Source organism: Triticum urartu, chromosome 4A (genome assembly GCF_056163025.1).
Source record: "Triticum urartu cultivar PI428250 chromosome 4A, HENAU_Tu73, whole genome shotgun sequence".
NCBI lineage: Eukaryota > Viridiplantae > Streptophyta > Magnoliopsida > Poales > Poaceae > Triticum > Triticum urartu.
The window spans coordinates 591,320,128-591,326,127 of NC_141876.1; positions in this window are offsets into that span (position 1 = coordinate 591,320,128).

The window sequence follows — 6,000 nt, forward strand, 5'->3', positions numbered from 1 at the left end:
TCTCCGGTGTCTAGAGGGTTTTAGTCCGTAGGACAACGTACACATCAACAATCATACCATAGGCTAGCTTCTAGGGTTTAGCCTCCTCGATCTCGTGGTAGATCTACTCTTGTACTACCCATATCATCAATATTAATCAAGCAGGACGTAGGGTTTTACCTCCATCGAGAGGGCCCAAACCTGGGTAAAACTTCGTGTCCCTTGCCTCCTGTTACCATCTGGCCTAGACGCACAGTTCGGGACCCCCTACCCGAGATCCGCTGGTTTTGACACCGACATTGGTGCTTTCATTGAGAGTTCCTCTTTGTCGTCGCCATCAGGCTCGATGGCTCCTACGATCATCAATAGCGATGCAGTCCAGGGTGAGACCTTCCTCCCTGGACAGATCTTCATTTTCGGCGGCTTCGCACTGCGGGCCAATTCGCTTGGCCGTCTGGAGCAGATCGAAAGCTACGCCCCCGGCCGTCAGGTCAGATTTGGAAGTTTAAACTACACGGCTGACATCCGCGGGGACTTGATCTTCGACGGATTCGAGCCACTGCCGAGCGCACCGCACTGTCTCGACGAGCATGATCTAGCTCTGCCGCCGAACAGTGCCCTGGAGGCCGCACCCGCATCGGCTCCGACCCTTAATTCGGAGCCAACTGCGTCAATCGAGGATGGGCGGTTGGACGCCACCTCGGGGGCTGCGACCCCAAAGGCGATTGAGCCAAGCACCAGCCCCGTACTCTGCGAGACTCGTGACTCCAAGGAGCCGGACTCCTCTCCGGACTCCGAGCCCTCCGCGCGCCTACCGATCGAATCCGATTGGGCGCCGATCATGGAGTTCACTGCCGCAGACATCTTTCAGCACTCGCCTCTTGGCGATATCCTGAAGTCACCGAAGTCTCTCTCTTTATCAGGAGAGCCCTGGCCGGACTACGGTCAGCAAGGTTGGGGTACGGACGATGAAGAAATTCAAAGCCCACCCACCACCCACTTTGTTGCCACTATCGATGACTTAACCGACATGCTCGACTTCGACTCCGAAGACATCGACGGTATGGACGCTGATGAAGGAGATGATGCAGAACCAGCGCCTACTAGGCCCTGGAAAGCCACCTCATCGTATGACATATACATGGTGGACACCCCAAAAGAGGGAGATGGCGATGGAACAGCGGAGGATGACCCCTCCAAGAAACAGCTTAAGCACCGGCGTCAGCGGCGCCGCTCAAAATCCCGCCAAAACGAACAAGGTGATTCCAGCACAGGAGAAAATAATACTCCGGAAAGCGCTGAAGAAAACCCCCTCCAGCAAGATTTAGCACAGGAGGATGGAGAAACCAGCCCTCATGAGAGAGCGGCAGACAGAGAGGTCGAGGACGATAATTATATGCCTCCCACCGAAGACGAGGCAAGCCTCGACGACGACGAATTCGTCGTGCCAGAGGATCCCGTCGAGCAAAAGCGTTTTCAACGCAGGCTTATGGCCACGGCAAGAAGCCTCAAGAAAAAACAGCAACAGCTTAGAGCTGATCAAGATTTGCTAGTCGAAAGATGGACTGAAGTCCTTGCGGCCGAAGAGCATAAACTCGAACGCCCCTCCAAGAGCTACCCAAAGCGCAGGTTGCTACCCCGATTAGAGGAGGAAGCACTTGATGTGGCCGACCGGCCACCTCGTGGTCGCGATAGAGAGGCCTCTCGGCCCTCAACTCAAGCCGCACCCCGTACCAAGGCACGGGAATATGCGCCGGACTTACGAGACATGTTGGAGGACAAGGCAAGGCAAACAAGATCGATCTACGGATCGCGTGGGCGCCCCACAGCTAGAGACGGTAAGCGTCACGCCGGCCACAAATTCAACGGGGCCGAACACAGTGGACAAAGCTCATTGGAGCTACGTCATGATATAGCCTAGTACAGAGGCGCCGCACACCCACTCTGCTTTACAGATGAAATAATGGATCATCAAATCCCCGAGGGTTTCAAACCCGTAAACATCGAATCATATGATGGCACAACAGATCCTACGGTATGGATCGAGGATTATCTCCTTCATATCCACATGGCCCGTGGCGATGATTTCCACGCCATCAAATACCTCCTACTCAAGCTTAAAGGACCAGATCGGCATTGGCTTAACAGCTTGCCAACAGGATCAATCAGTTGTTGGGAGGACCTGGAAGCCGCATTCCTCGACAATTTATAGGGCACTTATGTGCGACCCCCAGACGCCGATGACCTAAGTCACGTAATTCAGCAGCCAGAGGAATCGGCCAGGCAATTCTGGACACAGTTCCTAACAAAGAAAAATCAAATAGTCGACTGTCCGGACGCTGAGGCCCTAGCAGCCTTCAAGCACAATATCCGTGACGAGTGGATGGCCCGGCACCTTGGACAGGAAAAGCCGAAATCTATGGCAGCACTCACGACACTCATGACCCGCTTTTGCGCGGGAGAAGACAGCTGGCTTGCTCGTAGCAACAATATGACCAAAAACCCTGGTAATTCAGACACCAGGGAAAGTAGTGGCAGGTCGCGTTGCAACAAGCAGAAGCGCCGCATTAACGGTGACAATGCTGAGGATACGACAGTTAATGCCAGATTCAGAGGCTCTAAATCTGGTCAGCGGAAAAAGCCATTCAAAAGGAATCCTAGGGGCCCGTCCAGTTTGGACCGAATACTCGACCGCTTGTGCCAGATACATGGCACCCCTGAAAAGCCGACCGATTGTTGGGTGTTCAAGTAGGCAGGCAAGTTAAACGCCGAAAATGAAGACAAGGGGCTGCATAGAGATGACGACGAGGAGCCCCGGCCGCCGAACAACAGTGGACAGAAGGGTTTTCCCCCACAAGTGCGGACGGTGAACATGATATATGCAACCCACGTCCCCAAAAGGGAGCGGAAGCGCGCGTTAAGGGACGTATACGCGGTAGAGCCAGTCGCCCCAAAGTTCACCCCATGGTCCTCCTGCCCGATCACCTTTGATCGAAGGGACCATCCCACTAGCATCCATCATGGCGGATTCGCCGCATTGGTCCTAGACCCAATCATTGACGGGTTTCATCTCACTAGAGTCCTTATGGACGGCGGCAGTAGCCTGAACCTGCTTTACCAGGATACAGTGCGGAAAATGGGCATAGATCCCTCGAGGATTAAGCCCACCAAAACGACCTTTAAAGGCGTAATACCAGGTGTAGAGGCCAACCATACAGGCTCAGTTACACTTGAAGTGGTCTTCGGATCTCCGGATAATTTCCGAAGCGAGGAGTTAATCTTCGACATAGTCCCGTTTCGCAGTGGTTATCACGCACTGCTCGGGCGAACCGCATTCGCTAAGTTCAATGTGGTACCGCACTACGCATACCTTAAGCTCAAGATGCCAGGCCCTCGAGGAGTAATTACGGTCAATGGAAACACCGAACGCTCCCTCCGAACGGAGGAGCACACGGCGGCCCTTGCAGCGGAAGTACAAAGCAGCCTCTCCAGGCAGTTCTCCAGTCCGGCCACTAAACGACCGGACACCGTCAAGCGCGCCCGGCGTAACCTACAACAAGACCGCCTGGCACGATCCGAGCAGGCGTAGCAATGCGGCCCCAACCCCAACCCTCGCAAAAAGGCGACGCCAGTACTTCGCATCCATAACTACACCCTAGAGATACCATGGGTACAGGGGGAGGGGCACCATCACGGCACGCCCAAAAATACGGCTTAAACCATACCAGGGGCTGCCGATTTTTTTTATTTTTCTCTTACATTCAGGACTCCATCCTTCGGAAGGCCTGTTCGGCAGTTCAATTGCCGCACAAACGATGCAAGAACCAGGGAAGCAGACAAGCCACGCCGCAGTATGGAACTCCCAGGTGGTCTCTATCACGAGCAGTATACCTGTTCCGCATACTATTCCACAGCTTGCCCCTGGAACGGACATGTTAACTAGTCCAACCTTCCACTTATCGCATTATTTGTATCGTTCTGCTTTGATCGCAGCCCTTTTTAATAAACAATGCATAGCTTTCGTCTATTTTTGCATTACCTTTTTTCTTTTTATGTATGTTCCTTAATGACATGTTGCACCCGTACACGTTGGTACGGCCAAAATACGCCAGGGGCTTTTGTACCCCTCAATATGGTGTGAAGTCCGAACACTTTAACAAGTGCGGCACCCCGAACTTACAGCATTATATGCATCGGCTCCGAATCATGTCTTGGGTCAATAGTTGGGTTTGCCCGGCTCCTATGTTTTGGTGCCTTACATTCCGCTATATCGGCTAAGGTAGCACTATGAGAACCACTGCGATTGTGCCCCAGTTGAGCTGGGTCGAGCACCTTAGTGGAGAAAGCTAAAACTGACTATCATGATGAAGCGAGAGCCGGTCGCTGTTCGAGAGGTTTTTCGAGTCCCTAAAGACTTATGCCGCTTAGGGCGAGGAGCCGGCTCTGTCCGACCAAGGCGTGGATAGCGCCCCGAACTCGGTCTTCCGAATACTAGGGGCTTTGCCGAAATTTAAAATTATAGAATTCTATGGCTAAGTGAGAGTGTTCACGCATTATAGTCCGATTGCCTTGTTCGTTGGGCTGAGCGCCTCCCTCGAAGGACCCAAACATGGGAAAAAGAGCGCTCAGGTTTATCCCCGAACACCCCAGCACTAGCGGCACGGGGGCAGAAGCCGATGACTCGCCATCTCTCAGAATTGATAAACAGCCGCACAAAAGGTAATATTTTAAATGCCAACAACATTGCTTAGCGCATATAAACAAGTTTTCAGAGCACTGGACAAAACGAGCAAGTTTCACTCAAACATTACATCCCTAGAACATTCATCCGCCACAAGGCGGGCACCCTTCAGAACATCCTTATAGTAATTCTCGGGCTTGTGATTCTCTTTCCCCGGTGGTGACCCGTCCTTCACCAGCTTCTTAGCATCCAGCTTGCCCCAGTGCACCTTAGCACGGGCAAGGGCCCTACGGGCACCTTCAATGCAGACGGAGCGCTTGATGACTTCGAGCCTTGGACAGGCCTCCACCAACCGCCGCACCAGCCCGAAATAGCTCCCAGGCAGAGGCCCTCCAGGCCACAGCCGAACAATGAGGCCCTTCATGGCCTGTTCGGCCGCCTTGTGGAGCTCGACCAGTTGCTTCAGCTAGTCGCTCAGGGGCACGGGGTGTCCGGCCTCAGTATACTGAGACCAGAACACCTTCTCTGTCGAGCTGCCCTCCTCGGCTCGGTAGAATGCAGCGGCATCGGATACACTCCGGGGAAGATCTGCGAACGCTCCTGGAGAGCTCCGGATTCGGGTAAGTAACAAGTAACTCACGTTTATGTGTTTGCTTTGCATAAAGAATGCCTTACCCACCTCTATCTTCTTCACCTCATCCAACTCCTGGAGGGTCTTCTGGGATTCGGCCTTGGCAGACTTGGCGTTTTCAATAGCCACCGCGAGCTCGGACGCTCGCGTCTTTGAGTCAAGCTCCAAACTCTCATGTTTTTCCATGAGAGCCTGGAGCTCTTGCCGCACCTTGCCAAACTCGGCCTCATACTTCTCCCGCTCGGTGCGCTCCGAGGCCGCCCTCTTCTCGGCCTCGACCAGCGCCTGCTTAAGGGTCGCCACTTCAGACATGGCCCCTAAAATAGCAACGATAATCCTGTCATTCTTTGCAATTGCACCTTTTTATATATATTTAAAAACATGGTATTTCTTACCCTCATTGTCCTCGAGCTGCTTCTTGGCACGCCCGAGCTCTTGCTCGGACCGCTCGAGGTTCTGCTTTAGCGTGTCCACTTCCACAGTCAGTGCAGCGGACACAAGCAGGGAAGCCTGCATATGCATATTGACTCATTTTTGTTAGACTCCTGCGAATTCTATTTGATCCTCTATTCGGCTTTTCTTCCCGAATGCCAAACAGAGCATCAGGGGCTACTGTGTATGCGGTACTATTATTTACACATTCTTTACTTACCTCAAAGCCTGTCAAAAGGCTAGTACAAGCTTCAGTCTTCTGGACCACCGCACTCAT